The 22,225-nt window shown below is 40.4% G+C and overlaps 1 long non-coding RNA gene across 1 annotated transcript in view; it reads right to left on the reverse strand.

The window, feature by feature from the left end:
* Positions 1-21,968, reverse strand: part of LOC306798188 — a 44,922-nt gene extending 22,954 nt beyond the window's left edge. Inside the window, exon 1 of the long non-coding RNA XR_013773294.1 lies at positions 21,889-21,968. This is a non-coding gene — a long non-coding RNA (uncharacterized lncRNA). The remainder of the gene's footprint in view (positions 1-21,888) is intronic.
* Positions 21,969-22,225: the final 257 nt, after the last annotated feature.

The following is a 22,225-nucleotide window of genomic DNA, read 5'->3' on the forward strand; positions in this document are numbered from 1 at the left end:
GATGCCCAAGCATGTCTGATATTTTTGCCTTATTTTTCCCCTTGGCCTATCAAAAAAAAAAAAAAAAAAAAAAAAAAAAAAAAAAAAAAAAATCAATAACAGTTTCTCTGGGATTGGAAAAAAAATCTTATATGATCCAAATGTTGAAACCACTGACAAGTGAGCCATGTCAGGGAGTTTGTTTTACTTAAACAGGTACCACAAATGGAACAGAGAGTGGCTTCCATTTTTAAAAAGAATGATTCAAAATCAGTAACAAAGCTACTGAATTACAAAGCCCAAATCTATAATTCTTTGCACTTATCATGTATTATATCATAAAGAGAATGTAAAAAAGTGGCAGACAGACAACCGTATGGTCTCCTGTTTATTTTCCAGCCAAATTAGAATTAAAGTTGCTTGGTTTCTGTCCCAGGCTTGCAGTTTTTTGAGTCCTAAGCTGCAGTCTGGCCGTGTATGACACAACAAGTTTTGGCCCATTTCTAAGAAAAATTAGATTCAAAAGGTGTGAGCTGGTAAAACACTTTCATGTTACTGCTACAAGCAACTGGCCAATATTAATTAAAACTTCTGTATGGATAAGCCAAGATAAGAAAGGTCAGTTTAGAGGCATCTACAGGTTGAGTCTAAATACCAAAGAAATCTTTAGTGCTCCCAGCTCCCAAAGCAAACATCTGCTGGCTGAGGGGACAGGACTGTTATCAGCTGCTACTCTCTCCTCCACAGACATTTTGCTGCTCGGAAATTAGCTAAGGAGCTAAACCATTCAGCAAAGAAAAGATGATAATGGGAGAACAGAGCTCACCAAGAAACAGATATTAGGTAATGGAATTGTCATCATCACAAAAGTAATGAAATATTAAAAGCAGAAGGATAACACAGCCTAAGTAATAATACAAAAAGTCCTTTGCATTCTCTTCCTCCAGGTCCATTGGAGGTATGAATATATCACTTTTCCTTCCTTCTGAAATAGGCTGGGGACTGCCCTGTGTTCTTGAATTTTTCAGCTAGCTTAATTTTGTTCTTTCCTTTAATATATCTTTGTTTTCATGGATATTTCATGCTGGTTAAAGAAGCTATATGATGGGAAATTACATTTTAATGATGAGTACACAAAACAAAACAAAAACCTCATATGGCAACAGAAAGGCCAGAACTCTGAGTGGAAAAAGCCAGTATCCCACACAGCTGCTTTCTGGGTCCTAAAAAAGGATCCAAGTTAATGTTGACCTAATTATACCCAGGTGTAGAATGAGAGCTGGTTTTCATTTATTTTCAATTCAAACCACAGGACTGGTTTCCAGCCTAGATTAATTTGTCCAGGGGTCCTTTAAGGGGTGTGGTTTAATTTGCATCTGGCTTCAGTTTCAGGGTTCCCAGCAGTGGCATTTCTCTGAACTCTTATCAAATTAATTGGGCATTCATGCATAACTTAATTGAGCGCTCATGCAAACATTAATTGGGCATTGCAAGCGTGAAGAAATTGGGTTCTCATGCATGAATTGACTGGGCACCGATGCATGAATTAACTGGGTGTGCAAGCAGGAGCTCATTGTGTGCTCAAGCAAGAGCTGATGGGGCGCTGGGGCGTGATCCCATCGGACACTCATGCGTGAACAAGCTGGGCATGCACGTGTGAATGCAGGAAAGCCTGCGGTTTCTGCCCTACACATTCTACCTTCCACCTCTGAAAAACGCACAGGAACTCTTTCAACGACTCTGCTGTCACCATCATCACAATCTTCATATACACTAATTACAAACTCCTCTCTTGGCCCCATGGGCCAGGCAGTAGAAATAAGCCCCGTGTGGTGCATGCTGTGCCCAGCACAGCACTACAAGCACTGCTTATAATGAGCAGGAGCCTCTCTTCTGCGCTGAGCACTTGTTAACACTTCTTTTAGAAGACTTCTTTTATTTTAAAGTAAGAGAACTCCAGCTCAACTCCCCATGTCTGCCATGTGCTTCTGGGGTCTCTGGAGATCTGTTTAGTGGATGCAATCAGTCCCTCCGCACCCCACAGTACAGCAACTTTCCTGGAGTTTCCCAGGCACAGACTCTCCATGGATGGCATTCCTGAATCCCTGACTGTAAGCCACTGAGGCAAGACCTCAAAGCTGACTCCATCCTATCCTGCCCCAGTCACCTTCCCATCCCTCAGGATCTTGTTCCATTAGCCCTGAACTCTCCATTTCCTACCTGCTTACACACTGTTGGCATGTACCCCTCCAGGCACGAGGGACATATACCACAGTACCCCAAATTTCCAATATCATAATCAATACTCCTTCCTACATCTCAAAGTCACTTAAATTGCAGTGCCAGGTCATGTCAAACTTGGGTGTTGCCTGCATTCTCCACTAATCTCTGTAATGCACAAAACTGCCAATACTGGGGGAACATTTTTCTCAGAAGTTAACACCAATTACTTTCTAATCAGACTCAAGCATTGAGACAATAAAATACAAGAAATTAGGCACTTAAGAAAGAACCTTTTCTCCCCCTTTCCTAGACTCTACTTAAGCTAAACATACCTTCCTAAACTCAGCTCCTCTTATTTGTACCACAAGTTACACTTGGTTTGCATCAATCATCTCATTGATCTAGTGGGCAATGCGGAAAGCTGGGCTGTTCACACAAAATTTTTTCTGTCTGACACTCTTGTCTTGCTAGATGTCTTCCACTCCTCTGGCTTCCTAGTGTCACACTGCTGGCATAGGTCACCCATGGTCACATGCAAAGTCTCCTTGCCTTGCTGCAGGTCGTCTTTGGGCTGCAGTGATCCAGGCATGCATCCCTTGGGTATGGATCATCCTCTTTCCTACGTCTTCTCTGCCATCTTCCTGATCGTATGTCTCCTCCAGCATCTCCACACTGTTTGCACTGCAGGGTCCTCTGAGGGCCTGGCATTTTGGGACAGCATTTCAGCTCCAGAGCCAGCTGCCAACCTGCACAGAGCAGTTCATGGCCACCTCCCATGCTGACTATACTGGAACGCCTGGATGCCAAACCCTGCCAGGTGTGTCCAATGCAGGACTGGCGAGAACTCATGGTGCACTTGGGGGATGAGCTCATCGGGTGCTCATGCATGTTCTAATTGAGCATTCATGCATGAGTAAATTGGGTGCTCACCCAGATCTAATTGCACTCTCAAGCGTGACTTGATTGGGCTCTCAAGCGTGAGCTAATTGGGCGCTCATGCATGAGCTATTTGAACAATAAAGTGTGCACTAATTGGGCACCCATGCGTGAAGTAATTGTGTGATCAGGCGTGAACTAATAGGCTGATCATGCATGAGTTAATTAGGCACCCACACCATGCATGGACTAAACTGGCACTCATGCAGGAGCTCATTAGCTGCCCATGCACAAAGTAAACCCTGCAGTTTAATCTCAATACCTTCCACCCCTTGCCTCTGCAACACACATATTTATGAGATGTTTCAACACACTAACATTACTATCTCTAATATACAGCAATTATAAACTTCATCCTGCCTCCCTGCAGAACAGACAGTAGGGGTTAGCACTGCAGTAATGCTCTTTAAAATTTTGTTCCTTGCCCCACAAATCATATCATAGAAACATTTAGGTTGAAAAAGATGATTAAAACCATTGAGTCCAACCACTTACCTAATACTACCAAGTCCTCCACTAAACCATGTCCTTAAGGCCATTCCTACACAGTCAAAACACCTAATCCATCACAAACTCTACCCTTTATGCTGGTGGACCAAACTGTAAGGGATTAATATCATAACAAAGTGCATATGCACTTAATAAAATTCTAGCCCCATCCCAGGGAGCCAAACTACAGCAGTTATCATCATCATAGTCTGAATTTTCATTCAGAAGCTATTCCAAGCTCTACCCCTTCAGCTGGTGGACTAGATTATTGGGATCAATCTTACCACAGTCTGACTACACCAACTCTTCACAGAATTCAAGCCCCATTCCTATGGGATGCAGGGATTATACTCAGCCTGAGCATGTATTATTATGCCCCTCAGGGCACACATTGCAGGGGGGACTGCATTCATGCATGAGTATCCCATGAAGTCCCACTGGGATGCCCAGCTAGTTCCTGCTTGAGAGTTCAATAAGCTCGTGCATGAGCACCCAATCAATACATGCATGAGTGAATATCCAGTTTATGCATGGGCACCCAAATAATTCACACCTGAGTGATCACTCAGTTCATGCATGACAGCCCAATCAGTTCATCCTCAAGTGCCCAGTAACTCAAACATGGGTGCACAATTAATTCAGGTCCAAGTGCCAAATTAATTTATGCCAGATCACCCAAGTAGTTTGTGCATGAGTGCCCAGTTAGTGCATGCATGAGTGTCCTGCAAATTGATGCTTGATTATCCAATTAATCTCTGCATGGATTATGCACAATTAATTCATGCTTGAGCACCCAATTAGCTCACACATGGACATCCAATTGGTTCAAGATGCCCCATTCACTCACACAAAACTGCACATTCAGGTCACACATGATCACTGGATTCCTGCATGAGAACCTGACTATTGCATTTATGATGGCCCAGCTCACAAGCACCCGATTTACTCCTGCATAAGCACTCAGCTGGCACTTACATGAATGCCTGGTGATCTCATGAGTGAGATCATCACACTGGACACACATGGCAGACTTCAGCAGGGCCGTGAACTGCTCTATGCAGGTGGCAGCTGCCTCTAAAGCTGATGTAATTGTCCAAGGCATCCCATCACACAGTTATTTACAAGCAAGCAGCAGACATAGGAGAAGGAGAGACTCAGAGGGAAAGGTGCCAGAAGAGTCACATGGAAGGAAACACAACAGACAAGGATGAAGTGGGGCAGAAAGCCCATCAAAACTGAGTTAAGGAATTGCAGACACGAGGAAAACAGAAGGTTCAGTTAATGTTGTTCAGGATGTGGAGCAATGTTCAGAGCAGTTGAGCCATTTGGTACACCCTTTTATTGCCCAGGCTGAGAAATACCTGTGTTGCATCAAGAGAACAGTCTTCACCATACATTATATATCTGGAAAAAGCCCTGCAGCTATTTGAGTCATGAAGCTATTGGTACCTCCAGTAGTGGTGGTGGTTTTTATTTCTACTGTTGTCATCATCTGCTTTGTAAGCTGGAGTATAGTAAATAAATGAAAAAATCTATTGTATTCTTAGCAAGAAAAAGTTATTAAACTTGAAGCAAGTGCTCAGCATGTGTTAATTCAACCTCTCAGTTCACAGAGGGGCAAAGGGTGGCATATGTAATATATATATATATATGCAAAATGTTATGGCTTGGTTACATTTGTTGCAGGAGCAGGGAATGAAATTTTTTTAGGCATGAATTTATATATATAGATATATAGATATATAGATAAGGTATATAGATATATAGATATTAATCCATACAGTCTAGCCCACTGGGATGAGGATTGAAATTTGTGAAGGGTACATATATTCAGACCATGATAAAGTTGACACACATCCTTTCACCTTCACTAGGGGCTATTTTACTTAAGTTACTGCAAATTAATTCAAATTTCCAATCACTGACTTAAGTAATGAGAAAGAAGAAAGAAAGCTATTAAATTCTTAACAACCTTAACCTTTCTCCTCACTGTGCAGCTTAAGCTCCCTTAGCTTTCACCACAGTTTACACACAGTCCATCCCATCAGGCTCTCTGGTGATGGACAGTGCAGGTGGGTTGTGTTGTGTGCATAATATTTTGCCATTGCTCTCTGTCTTTCACTGGGTTTCTTCCACACCTTGTGAACCCCAAGCTTCCAGCCCTAGCATGGACTTGTTGAAGGGCAACATACTATTTCTGTTCTAAGGACAAAACTAAGTGATTTTTTTTTTTTTTTTAACCAGTGAAATCCGCACTTAATATCCTTAACCCTCTTTTCATAGTAATTTTACAAAAAGCCTTGCAAATGTTCACAATATTCAAAGTAGTATAAAAGGTCAAGGCCTCAAGAACATGTATAATGGTAAAGAATAGTGTTCTACTCTTAAGAAACAGTGCAAAACCAAAACTGGTTTGGTGCAATATTCACCACACTGCATGAAACAAACAAAATAAAAAAGAAATACTGAGATTGTCGAGCACATCTCAGTACCTCCAAAACTACTCTTATACCACTCCTGCCACACAAAGCTTTCAGCAATGCAACCTGCCTATACCAGAATGAGAAGTCCTTTGCAACAGGTAGCCTGGATTGTATTTGAAAGACTGGCCCGTTTACTGCATGTTTCTGCCAAGATATATCTTAACTTGCAACTGATCTTGAAATACAAACCACTTAGCAACTCATAACATGATTTCTAATCTCTAAAATCCCACACTATGATTAAAAGCAGTAGGTTTAAGCCTTGAAATGCCAAAGTGTTAAAGACAGAAAAGGCATTTGTTTTGAACAGTCTTCCAGAATATAGATTCTCGATCAGGGCCCATCAGAGTCTGTCAGCTAAAGTCACTTCTCATCTTCTACTCTGTGTTGACTGGTACACTTGCTAAGATGTCTCTTGAGCTATGCAAAGTCAGGAGGGAAAAAGCAGGTGAGCCTGCTTTGTGGCTATGTCTTATCAGCATAAAACAGCTGGAATTTGTGGCCATGGTGGTTGTAAAAGTACTACTATGTGAGCACAGAACTGTCACACTCCCAGAGCCCTCTCCATCAGGAAAGGGATGCGTATTTCCTGACAGACAGGAGAATACCTTTCAGTCAAAGGTTTGGCAAAAAGCATCTTCTGAGTAAAAAAGGAATTACACTTCTCTTTGTTGAGATTCAAACCCTGTAAGCACCACTTCCTGTCCAAATATGTACAAATAAGTTAATATGGCTGTCTACAATGGCAAATGATCATAATTTATCTCAGCTGGCATCCCTGTGTTTAAGGGACCCTCCACAAGATACCTACAGGCAAGAACCAAAAATGAAGGGCTGAAAAATGGGAACTGTTCTTCATGTACTATTGTATCCTCTTCACCTTGCAACATAACCAGGACTGGCAGAGAAGAGGGATGGACAGTTGCCTCAAGTGTCAGGAAAAAACATGATGCCACCCCACCAGCCATGGCTGTCAAACTACTTGAAAATGCTGGTAAGGGTCACTCCATTCCACGCAGTGCAGGAGCTCTGTCCCCACACTGCAGCAATGTGCAGGTACATGGAGGCATTACATGGCCATGGGGTCTCTTGGGCAACACTCTGGGCCATTTAGCTTAACCACACACATCTCCCTCATTACCCAGCTCCAAAATCAGCATGGAAAGTAAACGAACACCATGCACAAGAGCCCGTTGTTTAGACGCACTCTCATTCCCTACCTCAATCCAAATTTCACATTCTGCTACAAGCTGACAAGATAATTGTTAGGTAATTACACTGTCTTCATTTCCAAGTGCAGCTAGGATACAGCAGCAAGAGAATGTACTAGCATGATAAAAATTACATGTTTGTCTGCTTTTCAAAGATTATCCAGTTGGCCTGTATATTGCCAAGTAAGTAGCAGGTTTAAAAGAAGCGCTGGCTGGAGAATTCTTCAAAGCTCTGAAGAACATCTGAATCTGCCATGAGAACCTAACAATGTATGCACAATGCTACAACTTACAGGCCTAAATAGATGAGAAATAACAGGGGCATAATATATGTTATATTCTTTGGAGCAAGCTTTGGATAATCTCAGTTTATGAACCTTACCAGAAACTTGTCCAGAATATCTGGAGAACACTCCAGCTCCATCAAATAAGATGTTCCAAAGTTTCTTTTATTTTGCACCAGGGTGTCATCAGCTTTTCACCAACCTTCAGATAATTCGTTCATCAGCTATAAAGTGCCAGAAGAGAGATATCTGAGAGATCTTACCAGCTGAAGGGCTAAAAAGGGCATTGTCAGTAGACCAGACAATTTCAGAATATCTTTATTTTAAACAAAGGACTGTTGATACAGGACTCTAACCAGAATCCAATCGAGGAAGAAAGTTAAACTAAAAAGCCTGGCTGTATGTTACAGCAGCATAATTTGCAGTTCAATAGCTTTGAAAAATAAACTAAGATTCTTGGAGGAAATAGATGAAAAGTTGCAGCAGTGGATGATTTTAACAGTAACATGATCTTTTTACTGACAGAGGAAGAATGATTGGGACATCTCCCCAAAACCAGGAAGACTACAGCAAGGCACCACAGCATGCTTCAGCCAAAGAACCTCACCTCATCTGCATAAGGGTGGTGCCATTTCCTCAGTCTGCTTGTACCACAGCCCAAGAGCACCTCTGGATATCAGTGACTCAGGTGAGTTGCTGCCATGTTCAGATAACCCAGGGAAAGGCAAGGCAAAGGGAGGTCCAAACCTATGGCTGACATGAACCACTCAGCTCCCTCAGAGCTAGAAGAGTTCATACATCTTAAGACTGTTCACATATTGTTTTCCTCTTCAGAGGAGTAAGTGAAGCTGCCATCACAAAAATGCTCTCCAAGTTGCCTTGCTAAGGCAACCTTGATGAACCTTGCTATTCATCACAACATGAGCATTTGAGTGCTGCAGTCCCCAATAAATCAAAACATGCCAGGATGTCTGAAATTCCTAATCAGCACTCTTGAATTTACACTCTCCTCAAACACCCTTGGAAAAAAAACAGAGTGGACGCCAATTTCCCTAGTGGTGCAAATGAGTGAATTTCCACTGAAATTGAGAAGCTTGAGCCAATTTAAACAAGTTAAAAATTCAGATCTTGTGCTGTTTGTGCTCCTGCCTAGAGTGGTTTTGAGATCAAGCAGAGTTCTTGCAGGATGAGTAACAATGAAGCAGTGATCTCCTAAAGCAGCTTTCATGCATGGGTTTGCAGTCCTTGGCAAAGGAGATCTCAATGCCCATAGGTTTTAATTCAGGAAAAGGAAGATGTGGCTTGTTCAAGTCTCTTAGCAAAACAACAGCTACACAAGGATATGCCCAAGCCCTGGAGACCAGGCTTCTAGGTCCCTGTTTCACAATTATGTTTAACCAAATAGCTTTTCAATGAGGGACTTGAAAATGAGGAACCTTTTCATTTTTTTATATTGCTGAAAACCACAGCTACCACACTGAGACACATTTCTGAGCTTTAAAAAAAGGCTGCTTTCAACATTCCTAATTTTCACTACTTATAAGCCATGACTTTACAGAATGATTTTATTTTTTTTCCTGTGTAGTTGAATATGCCCTGTATCTAGAAGGTAATTTTGGCTTTAATCTGCTCTAAACGCTAGAATGTCGGACAAGTGAAGCGTTTGATGGTGATGATAATGAGTAGCCCATTAAAGGTAATTTTTAAAAAGTTAATGAGCTCTCACCAAGGGACCGACACGTACTGTAATGAAAAATGTTTGCATAAAGAATTTAGCTTTCTTGCTATTTATTTTACTTTACAGAGAACCTATAAAACTTTTTAATATGCCTTCAATTGATTCAGCAGTTTAGATGATGCTTGAGTTTTATTTTCATTCTTGCTTTGCCATAGTAGGTTACAGAAATTTAGTTTCCTAAGGAAAGCAACTGATATCTCAATTAATCACTCTCTTTTACCACCATATTCACTATTGAATATCCAGGGATTCAAATTTTTTTCCCCACTGCCTAATTAAGGGAACTCAGCAACAAAGTGATTTAGTGATAATGACTCTTGCCATTTCTTCAGCTGTGTGGTCACTGTTAGCCACTATTTGGATTTACCAGCATAAATAAAGCCCTTCAGTGACTAAACAAAGTTAAAGTAGCAATAAATTAAGCTCACCATGTACACTTGGTTAAACCTTCAGCCAACATAAATACAAGCAGCCTTTTGCTGTGATTTGCTTGGTACAATGACATCATACATTTCCAAACAAAACATGAAGACCACAGCCAAAAAGCTAACACAATTCCCTTACGTGAATCAAATTACAACAATCTAGAGTTTGTTGCTCTGACAGTTCAGTTTCTGGCTTCTATACCATGTGCTCTCATGTGACCACATTATAAAATAATCTATATGGTGATCTCAATTTTGCATTTTCTGCATGATTACATTTTGGCAAGGGAACTCCCCATGTCATCACTCTCTGCAGGAATGCTTTGAAAGTTACTGAAAAGTCAGAATTTGCCAGCTCAGAGTCAAATCAAACCCTCTCCTGCTGAACCAGATCCTAAGAAGAATAAAGGCTACAAAGGTTTGTGTCCAGAAAGAGACAGAAAGGCAAAAATCAGAGGTGGAGCTAACCAGAGCTAAATCTAGCTAGGGCTGGTGAAAAGGGGATCTGCCTCCTCAGATAACAAAGTTTTCATGTGCTGAAGAGATCAACAAGGGGATGCAAGAGGACAAAATTGCCACGTTATCTTAGATTGTCTCAGAGTAGACCATTGACCATAATTCTGCTCACCTTCTGATCCGTTAGAGCCTCTCCCAGGGAATGTGCCTGCACTGCAAGACAACCCAGAGCTCAAAGGCAGCTGAGCTGCCTCTATAGAAAGCAGCTGCATTGCTGAGTACAGTCCCACAATAGTGCAGCAATCCCAGGAAAGGCTCACCCAGCCCATCAGCACCACAGTGAGCCTGGGTCAGAGGCACAAACCTCCCCAACAAGGGCAGGACCTGAAACCTTCTTCCAGAAATAAGGCTACTCCTCCTGAGGGCTGTTATGCCCTGCAGGGTGACTCTGGCCAGCTGGGACTGGCCAGGTGCAGCCAAGGAAGAGCAAAGCATTGGACTCCTATTTGCTGAGAAGGAAGATCCTCAGCTGGCTCCCATGGCTCAGGCTGGGCATCCTGCTCACAGCACAGGAAACTCACCTTTGGTACACCTGCAAACAGAGCTTTCAAAAGCACAGCAGGCAGCTTTGATGGACTACAGCACAGATAATTTTATATTACTGCTGCTTAAAAAAAGACAAATGCCAGAAGTGTTGGTGGGTGTTGACTAGGTTTAACCCAGAACTACAACTTAGTTGTGAAGGGTCATGCTTTTGTATTTGTTCTTTATTACAACTTCTTCACTAAATAGAGCACAAAAACTAAACTTCTTAATGCAAGAAAGTATAAACAAATAAAATATAGCATCACAGACATATTATTGTGCCATAAAATAATGAAGTATGAGAGGGAATACCTCTCTGAGCCCCTATGCATGCCAAAGGATTTAAAACAGGGAAAACTTAATAACCAATTGGTTCTAATTTTATGGTATAGCCATGAAAATGGCAATAAGAACATTTTGCCTCAACCAGACCTGTGCTGAGCTGTATAATTTTATGTCATTTTTTATTTATATTTTCATCATGAAAGTCTTATTGAAAGAAAAGCACTAGAAAAATTGGGTGAGCCTAGTCTTCACAACAGATAATACATTTACAGTATTTTGAAAATTAGGAGATAGAGCAAAGTCACTCATATATCAGTTTTTCTCTACTCCTTCTTTATTCTTTTATGCCTACATTGAGTAATAATTCTTGTCTACTAAATCATGACATATTAAGGATGAAAAAAATTTCACATTGGTTTTCTCCCCTCCCTTTCTTTTCATTATTCCTTTTGAAATATATGTAAAGGGCTGAAATATCATCCAGGCTTCTATGAAGCCAATCAGCACAATGCTTATTAGCACAAAAGAGAAGACGTGATCTATTTTTAATTAAGCCATCTTTGAACAATGCAACATAAAGAACCTGGCTTTTGAAATGCAAGGCAATCAGTGAATGGGTAGCGAGTGAATTAAAAGTAAACAGGAGGAAGAATTCCTAGTACAGGAGAGGTTTGGAGAAGTTTTAAAATAAAAACCCACAACTTTTCTCAAAGAGAGAAAAAAAATTAAGATTTTATTATTCTAATTTTGAGGGTACATTTCATTCCCTATTTTGACTCACTTTTCAAAGCCACATCAGGTTGTTTGTAGAAACAATTTGTTAGCAAATACATGGTTTGCCTCTGCCTGGAACATTAGAAACTGCAACATATATACAACACTTACTGATGTTTAAGTATCAATCAGATTGTGTATTATTTGAGCAGAGTACACATTCAAGTCCACTTTACACCATTATGGAACAGACTAAACAAACCTGACCTCAGGGGTGACCTTCATAGGATCCCTAAAGATTGCAAATGTATAGTAGGCAGTCACCATGAGACTGTTAGAGCCTGGTAATGGCATGCAAATGACACTCTGTCTCTGTAAGGCAGCCAAATTCTGGGGTTGTATATGAGACTAATTTCCTGAAGAATTTGGGGAAAATGTGATACTTTTCCTTTTATGTATGAAATTCACATCTCTTCCTTTTACTGGAGGATTACAGGGAAAGCACTCACAAACTCATTGCCAAGTTCCCCGTAGCAGCACCTCTCCAAAACTTGCCCTCTGTAAGCAGGGTGGCCTTGTGTCCCTGGGGCACAGAGATCCCAGCTCCAAGCCCTATTTCCATAACCAAGCACAACTGCTGAGCACCTCACTGAGCTATTTGTGTGAAACATTCTTTTCCAGAACCCAACTCCAGACAGGAGACAATGAGAGATGCTCTGAATTGCCCTGTGGAGGATCCATTCTCTCCTTCCTTTATACAGGATACATGGAAAACAGATATGGTTGGCTCCTTTTAAAATCAGTAAATAGGGATCCTACTCATAGCCTTCAGGGCAGATTTTTTAAATTTTATTTTTCTCATTGAATATACAGAATAGAATGTCTTGAGCTGGAGGGGAACTTTAGAGGTCACCTAGTCCCAACTCACTGCCATCTTTCACTGAACCAGGTTGCAGATGTTTCAGCTCAAATTAAGTTGTCTAGTGGGTCTCATGCCAGTGCAATGGGTGAAGGCTTAGCTATGGTTGCAGCAGCACTGAGGATTAAGCCAATTTTCACAACAGCAGCCACACCCACATGTCACAGATATAAGTTTCTTGTCCACACAATTCATATCTTTCTTGGCACTTTCAGCACTGTAGCTGTGTTATTCCAGTTTTGCTTCAAGGCTTCCACTGCAGCTGTGTATACACTTGCCATAAATCAGCTTATCTGTTCCCATTGAAGCTCTTAGCAGAGGGAAAGAGACAAGAAGGGAAAGGTAAATGTGTCTTCCATAAGCCTTTGTATTTCTATGTACACTGGTAATTAAAGGACCAGGATCATCATGGTGTAACACAGAAGAAACCATTTGTGGTTCCACTCTGGGCTTTGAAGAAACAATCCACTCTAGTCATGCTGAGTAGCAGCTCCCAAAGGACAGCCTTCCATGGCTGCACCCCTCATTCTGTTTTTATGAGAGGTCACAGATGGAAATCTGTTTTAAGACATTCTTGTGACCACAGGGTCTCGGGAGCATTTTTCCTCCCTGCCTGGCCATAGGATATCTGCCGTCCTTAGGGGTCCTCCCTAACATTACCTGTGCTTTCACCAGGTTGCTGGTGTTTTGCTACAGTGCACTCCATGCACAGACACATCATGGATTGCTAAAAGCAAAATCTGTATCACTGAATCACAGAATAAGCTGAGTTGGAAGGGACCCAAACAGAGTGCAGCAGGCCCACCTTTTTGCACCAAATTTCAAGGAGTGTATTTGTACTCACATAATTGCTTTCAACTGACCTCCCCTGTTATGAGACCAGGTTACTACCTGGAGACAGGACTGTACAAAGCTCACACCAATTCATTATTTGGCCCAATAGGTGAGAATTCCTCCATTTGCAGTGATGGCATTAAATGGGGGCACTCAGAAACATTGCCAAATGTAACAAAGCAGTGTTAATGTAACATAACTTCTCTGGGCAGACACAGAGCTTCATTTGGAATGGGCAACTATCCTCTTCAACATGCTGCTGATTCAGGTTAACCTTTCATGAGGGCTAAACAAGGGCTGCAGGGAGGCAATGTGTTGGGCTCCAATGCTTTTTAACAAAATAGATTGAGAAATATTTCATCGCTTTCAAGACCCACTGTAGTAATTTCTTTTTTTTCCCAGCGCCCCTCTTTCTTTCCTCTTCCAGAATCACACTGTTGGTAAACGGTTTTCTTCCAATATATAACATTACAAATCTATGTGTATCTTCCTTTCCTCTGCAGTTCCGGCCTCTTCTGGGGAATTCAGTTATGCATACTGCATGAAAATAGGACCACAGGCTGGGCCCCTACAAGATGCTAATTGAAAACCTTGTCAGAAGTAGGAGGAAGTTGCAAGAAACTTGGCAGGCTCTCTTGCTTTTCATGCTGTACTTAGCTCTTGGTACTTATGAATGGCATCTCTGCAGTACTTTGCAGAGGTTTACAAGTTGTGCCAGTGTTGTCTCTGCAATTAAAGAACAACACGTTCCTCTCTATGAGCTGAAAAAGAGAAAAGAGCATTTATATTCAAAAAGCCACATCCTGTGTTTTTCATCCAGGTCATACTGCTGTTGAAATGGAATTGAAGAAGACAGCAGACAAGACTTCACATCAAACTTATTAAACATGCTTGGCTACCAGCTACAGAAAAAGCTGATGAAGCAATATTATGCTTTTAATAAAAAAAATGCATGTGCTACATTCCTGGCAAAGATGATCTTGTTATGGAGTAGGTAAGAAAGTGCAAAAACGCACAGGAAAGATGTCTGGACCTAATCTTCCAATTCTCAGTTGAATCTTGCTTCAAAATACCAACTCACATGGGAGCTGAAGAATTCAGCCCCATAAAAAATTACTACAAATTACCTGATATGAAATGCTTGCATTATGAAAACACGGATGATTTTACATCTGTTAATGAGGATAATGACTAATATATTCAGGCACTAGATGTGACAGCTGTCTGTATGTTTTTAGGGGCATGTATTTTTAGATGCCGTTTATCTCCAAACATATTAACTACTACATTCTTCCCAAGTGCTCCAAATCTCCAAAGCTTAAGAATGCAGGTTAAATTCCTTTCTGCTTCTTTATCACTTGATTACATCACTGTCTCATTATTTAAATGCTCTCACAAATCTGCCACTCAGATCCTCAACTAAGTGCCATGGTCAAGGGAAATGACTAATGCCAATGTGAAACAAAACAAATTTTAAATCACATTCCAATGAAAAACTGCTTAAATGTAACTGCACTGCCTGCTGCTCCATTTTAACTAGTTTAATCGCTTGCTGACCAAGCAGGGCTTATAACTGCTAAGGAATATATGCTTGTAGTTTTCTCCTGTTTTTAAAAACCAAAGATTTGCAACACAAACTCCAATTTTAAGACAAAAGTCACCCCATTAAATCTTAACAGATGTTTCTCAAGTTTAGAAGATTAAGAAAGATTTCAGCATCAAAAATCAAAGAAAATATTCTATGACCTTAAAAAAGGATAAATCTCAAAGCTCTAAACAAACCAAAAGTCCACTTTGACAGCTGCATCTGACTGAATTGATGAGATGCTATTGATGTTTGGATTAAACTATGCCTCTGTGATCAAGTACTCAAACATGGGATAAAAGAGGAATATATTCTTTAATCCCACCAACTAATTTTGTGCAGGCAGCAGTTGCAGAAAGCAATGGTTACACAACAAACGTTGGAAGTGGCTTCACTTTTGCTTATTGACAAAGCTATTTTTATTTCATTAATTCACCAAGTATACTACCAGCGTTTAAACTAACATGGGGAAATCTATATCAAGCACAGTATTCTCCACAAACAAATCACTGAAAATTTCAAAGTCATTAAAGGTAGAATCAATAGGATATGATTCTGAAGGGCTAGGAAGATGCAGTACTAAAGTATAATAGAAAAATTAGATATTGATTTTTTAATATAATCTTGATAAACAAAGTAAACAACACAGGAGATTCCAGTTCTGGTTTAATAGCGTGTCTTCTCCAAAAAGAGGAAGGGTTAGAATACACTGAAGTCATTTGTTAATTACTGTCTTTATCTATCACTCTGTAACCCCAGATCTCTAGAGGAAGACAGCCTGGTGTGTGCTTTCCAAAACTGCTAGCAGAGGAAGTCAAGAAAAGCTATGCTCCAGATGCTACATTACTAGGAATCCAGATGGGAGAAACTCTAACACAAAACCAGCCACCTGGATACCTGGATCCTCATCTGACTACAACTGGGAAAAAGCTTTGGAGTAAACAAGAATCTGACCTGTATTGTAGAAACAGTGGCATTACATCCACTGCTGTGCTCTGGGATGCTTCCTGGGGTTCAGCCCCAAGGATAATATTTGAAGGAATGGGAATGATTTTGCTACTTGCAGAAAGTCTGGTCCCACTGTGACAGGATTGAACCATGAACTATCAACATATGAAGCCCTGCAATCTCAGCAAACAGCTGGGTACATCATTTTCTAGACTGGAAAGGCCAGTGTTGTACAAAATAGACTCTCAAGACATAGGGACCCCAGATCTGCAGAAAGCAGTCACAAAAGGAGGGAAAATTCAGGAGTAGTAAATTTGTGTTCCAAATAAAGCTTCCCTGCTTGTGCCCACAAAACAATATCTGTACATTTTTTCCACTTGAGGCACTCAAGAATGTGATTCTGAAGTAATTTACCAGAGAATTATGTCATTTTAGGGCAATTCTCATCAGTACATATTTACTGTGAAAAGAAAGTAAAGGGCAGAAACACACCCTGATCAAAGAGGTTCAGTAAAGGTAGGCAGCTATTCCCAGAGCAAACTCTGTGGAGCAGTGTGAATCCAATGAAGTGAGTGTCAGACTTCCCATCAGTCTCAAAAAGGATCAGACACCAACTCTAATGTTTTACCTCTCTGTCTCTTTTTTGTTACTTCTGTTTCTCTCAGCAGCTTCTCCTTCCATACAAGCAAGCAACACTGACTTTCAGATCCAGATTTACACGCACTGTTATTTTATTGGGCATGCATGAGAAGAAGTAATGTTATAGTTCTGAGAACTGTTTCCAAGAAGAGCCAAGCTGAACCAAACTAACCAATATATTTGGCAGGAATAGGCCCAAATTAACCAATAGCAGCTGCCTTGCACTCAAGAGATGTGGCAAAAGTGACAAATGATAACATGAACCATAAAAGTGAAGAATGAAAATAAGAGATGGTCTCTTTGCCTGACTTAGAAACCTAAAAAAACATGTAATCTCAGTTTTGGGGTAGTATAGACTCTCTACCATTTCTTCAAGCACAGTTAGATGCACATTTGCAGGAAAATGTTGGATGTAAATAAAACCTTATATTGCTATCAGTCTAGATTGTCTTTCCAGTTACACAATCCTAAAGGACACAATAATACGACTGGAAAACACCAGATAAAAATGTATGTGGTATTATGCTATTTATGTAAAAGCACTATGTTTCTATGTTGTAGAAAAATGCATAGACTATTGGCAAAAACTTTTACCTCATTTCTGGTTTTGGATTTTTTTATTATTTTCAGTTGAATAAAATAAACATTTTCAGTTTTTCTTCAAAGTCTTTTTAACTAACAAATAGATCTGCTTATGCTTCCAGAATCATAAATATGAAACCAAGCAACACCACTGGTTATGATTCATATAGCTGGTTTGTGACTATTATGCAAAGACAGGTTTTACCATGACAATTATACTTAGGTAATTCTGACACTTTTCTTTGTGTTGCTAAGGAATTTTGTAAACAAACCAAAAAAACCCACAGAGTACTTCAATAGCAGTGACAAAATTTTGTAGCCACAATACTGAGAATATGGTCTAATTATTCTATAAACACACTTTGATTTGTTTACTTCAGAGTCAAATTAACTTCAAATATGTACCAACAGTCACTGATTTGATACGGTATACAATGCTGCCAATGACTGCTTTCATTGTGGTGTGTGTAAATCTATCTCTTTTTAAAATTAGTTCATTTCTGAAAGCGTCTCTGCTGTACATTGTGAATACTAAACAGGGAAACACATATGCAACTTATTTAAAAGAAAATTATTTCCAATTAATTTTGCTCTGATCTAGCATATTTTGGCTCCATTTCATGTTTCCTTTTGAACAGTAGAAGGAATATTTTTTAGAAAGATTAATAAGTCATGGCGTGGAGAAACAAATTATAATCTTACTGGGGAAAAATGAGCTGAACTAACCTCATGACTATCCAGGCAGTTGCCCTGAACAAGTAGATTGTGCTGCTTTAAAAGAAAGACAGAACTTTGACAGTTATAACCAATGTATAAAACTGGGACAAGATCAAGTTATTCAGCAGTTGCAAAGAACACAGATCCTGAAGAGATCTAAACACTAAAGCAAACTTGCACTAAAAAACAAAGTACTGCACTGTGATTTTCATTTTTTACAGTATTTACCTAAACTATACTCCAAAGAAAACATCAATGGCTTACAACAAAACTCTGATGTGGGATTTTTTGTTCTTTTTAGGGTGCTCTTTTCACAGGTTGCTGCATACTATGACTGTCATTGGTGGCAAGTAACAAATTCAGCAATCTTCTACTCTGCACAAAGTCCAAATCTTAGAAAACCCTGGTTTGCATTATAAAATGTCTTTCACACAAAAGGATCTCTAAATGGTTTAAAAGCTCTGCACCATACAGAGAGGTCAGAAGCCCTCCCACTGAAACAAGGCCAGCTCAGGAGAGAATGGGGCTGCCAAATGGCATCTGTAAAAATAAAAAATATAATTAAGCAGAAAAAAGAACACTTGTTAGTTAGCTTCTGCCCGTGTCAGAATGCAAATGGGAAGCTGTTTCTGTCCATTTACCCAAGTAGTATGGGAGGTCTGACATTATCCACTAGACCAACACTGCTGAAGTTGCTTCAGCCCTCTGATCTCTACATAAACACCTGCTGAGGTGTCTTGCTCCTGCCCTGCGATGAAACACTTAAGGACCTCACAGAGATCTTAGTGACTGGGTATTGTGGGAAGGATTTGGTCCCAGAGTGCTGATATGTGTGCAGTATAATCATCAAGACTCCACAGCAGGCTCCAGTACTCCCAGCAGTGCACCTCCAATGGCACTGAGCAGGGACACAAGGACTTAGCATTTTAAAGGACTAAAATCACCAGCTGCAATAATCTAGGGACTTGTGGAGAACTTGGAGTTTTAATACTTGTGAAGTAGAAATTGTGGAAATTAACAATGAAATTGTGGAAATTAGAGGTTATTATTACAAAGCCTCTATTTAAGGGATAATGTTCTTGGCAGAGAAATATACAAGGCAATAAATTGCATTAGCAGGTGATTATATTCCCAAAGCAAAAACTGCAGTAATGGCTGAATAAGTAACCACAAACACCATTATACAACAAGGGAAAGGATAATAGCCACAACACTGTGCCTTCTAAAAATATTATATACACACACATTATTTTCATCTGTTACTAGTGCATTTAAGAGTATTGTGTTTCACTGTTCTTAATCTTTCCACTAATTCTTAGCCTAAGTAGAACAGATAAAATCTAAAGGAATTCAGTTCATAGGTGAGCCTTGGACACCTGACCCATCTGATGTGCATTGGTAAGGACATGCAGTTTGTAGATCAAATTCATGGGCAGGAAAGCATTTTCAGTTTCTCCATGAGCGCAAGAGTATAGTAAGAAATCAAGTGGAAAAGACCATCTTCCCAGAAATCTGTGGTCTGACCCTCTATGGGTGTTTTCACTTGTGCAGACAATCCCTGCCCTAGGACTGAGCCCTAGGTCAGCCCCTCAGGCTGATTGGGTGTGGAGAGCTAATCCTTCCTCCTCATCCTTCGCTCTCATTTCTTAAAAAAACTTATTCTTTCTCCCACTTATTAAAGTGAATTTCATCCAAGAGAAATCACTGTCCCAGCACACAGCCCACATGGTTAGCTGAAGTAAAACAAACTAAGAAAATACAGCAAGAGCTGTACCTTCATTTATCCTGTACTTCATACTCTGCAGATTGGGGCTGTAATGGCTCCTCCATTATTCCAAGACTGCAAAGAAGAAATCTCTTTTCTCCCTCGATATGTATGGCTGAAAATTGGTAGCAGTTTCACCAGCCAGAAGCCTCACTGCCTTTATTCCTGCCACTGTCACTATAAGCCTGCTTTATGTGTATGAAGCACACATTAACCCCAGGCTATACTTCAACTCACTTGGAAATTGGGAGAGGGATGCAACATGCCATTGCTATGTGTGAATTCATAAGAAAATTCTTCCTCTCCTACAATTTGCACTGACTGCCAGTAGGTTTCCACGAGGGGGAGGAATAATGGAGCTGGTTTTGCCCTGTAAATCTCTGCTTAACTTGAAGTCTGTCTACCTGGCAGTCTATCTACCTACACTCTTTCCAGTAAAAGAGGAGGGAGGGAGTGTGCTGGAGCCTCTGCAAAGATCAGCTTCACGTTCAGGAAAACAAAGTTATCCGGCCAGCTTCTACAGCCAGTACAGGTAGACTGATTCCTCCAAGGAACTGGAGTCTGATGCCTGGAATGAGGATCTATCACTGTTTCCAGAGTTTGGGTTCTCTATGGTAGGGTTATACTCTGTGAACCTGCATCCAAAAACAGTGACAAAGTTGTCTGCACAGAAATTCCCAGGCTCCACCCCCACCATTAACTTCCCTCTAGCTGATTTAACAATTTTAGGACAATGCTCTAAAGTATCTTCTGGTATGGTTTTATGGATGCAAAAAGTGAAGGTCAGAGGTGCTGAAGGTCTGGCACATTTTATGTCAGCTGTGTTGGTTGAGGGAAGACCAGAAAGATCCACTAGAAAGAAACCTTCAGACTCAGCCTGTCAAGAAGATGTAGAGCTGGTCCCTGGCTTCAGTAAGTGGCAGTTGCAGCATTTCCTGCAGGAACAGCAGAAACACAGTGCACCAGGTGATATGGCCACCTGTACCAAGTAACGACAGGATTTGAGAGCTTAGACTTTCCTCTTCATACTCTTCAGGGGGAATTTTCAGATTTGACCAGTTTGTAGATGACCTGAAATGTGTGTTAGAGTGCAATGATTTTTAAAGAGCCTAAATTTTCAGATTTCTATTGACTCTGCTGTAAATGTTTTGGTACTTGTTTGAATGTTTCCAGGGTTGGGGCATCTACCACCTGCTTCAGTGTTTCACTACCCTCATCATAAAAAATTCCTTCCTTACATGTAGTCTAAATCTACCCTCTTTAATACCATTACCATTTTTCCTATCATAACAGGTCCTACTGCGAAGTTTGTCTCCATCTTTCTCATAAGTCCTCCTCTCATAAGTATCAAAAGGCCACAATAAGGGGTCCCCAGAGCCTTCTCTTCCCAGAATGAACAGCCCCAAATCTCTCATCCTGTCTTCAATGGAGAGGTGTCCAGTCCTTTTATTAACAGATGCACTCATCTACACTCCTTACTTCTGCAAATGAGCTCATTGAAAGCCCAATTTTTCATCTCTCATTTATGTGGCTCAATTTCTTATTTCTCAAGATGAAAGAGAAACAACTCTGTCCTTCCCTTAGCAGACCAGAAGACTTCTTTGTATCCAGGTTCCCCACAGAAACTGTTGCACAAGAACAACAGGCTCTGCTAGTTTGGGCTTTATAACTTTCAGTAGTACCTTCAGAACCTCAACACCAAGACAACAAGCTATTGCTGCCAAAGTAAATTGAAACTTTATTATTTGTTCCTCTAGGAGCCTTTCTGAGAAGTCTGGTTGATTTTCAACTACCATTTGCTAACCCAATAAACTGGCCATTGGTTGACAAACTCATCTGGCTTTGCCTTTTGTGATTTAGGAACAATGTATATGATTCCTTTTGCAGGCAGAGTTCTAGCACAAGGAAAAAACATCTGGATTGTTTACAGCTCTCCCAGCTGCTGGCAAAGCTTTGGATTCAAAAGCAGCAGTGTTAAGTGAGCAACAGTCACTACAAGGGCTGGAGTTGGTCCCTTGTCAATAAAGATGCATTTTTATCTATGAATGGGTTTCCAGGCCTTAAAATCTGAATCAGATGGGCCTCTATTACCTGAGAACTGGAAAGAAGTAAAGCCAAATCCAGAGTAAACCTGCTTGGAGAAAGATCAATAGAGGTACATGAAAGTAATGTAAGTGTTTAGAGGTCAGGTTTTTCAACAACTTTCTTTATAATTTTTACTTATCATAAAAGCCTACAAAAAGGAATATGCCCTTGTGAGTGAGTCTAACTCAAGACATTTTTGCTTCTTTTAATATCTATCTCAATGATAATTGTAACTTTTTTCCCAACGCTATAGACCTAAAAGTGTAAGACAAATACCAGCAGCATTGACAGCTATGCCAAGATTGTGTGCAAGAACAAAAGGCTGGGGATTTCTAGCACATGT

The sequence above is a fragment of the Erithacus rubecula genome (assembly GCF_903797595.1).
Source record: "Erithacus rubecula genome assembly, chromosome: 2".
Classification (NCBI taxonomy): domain Eukaryota; kingdom Metazoa; phylum Chordata; class Aves; order Passeriformes; family Muscicapidae; genus Erithacus; species Erithacus rubecula.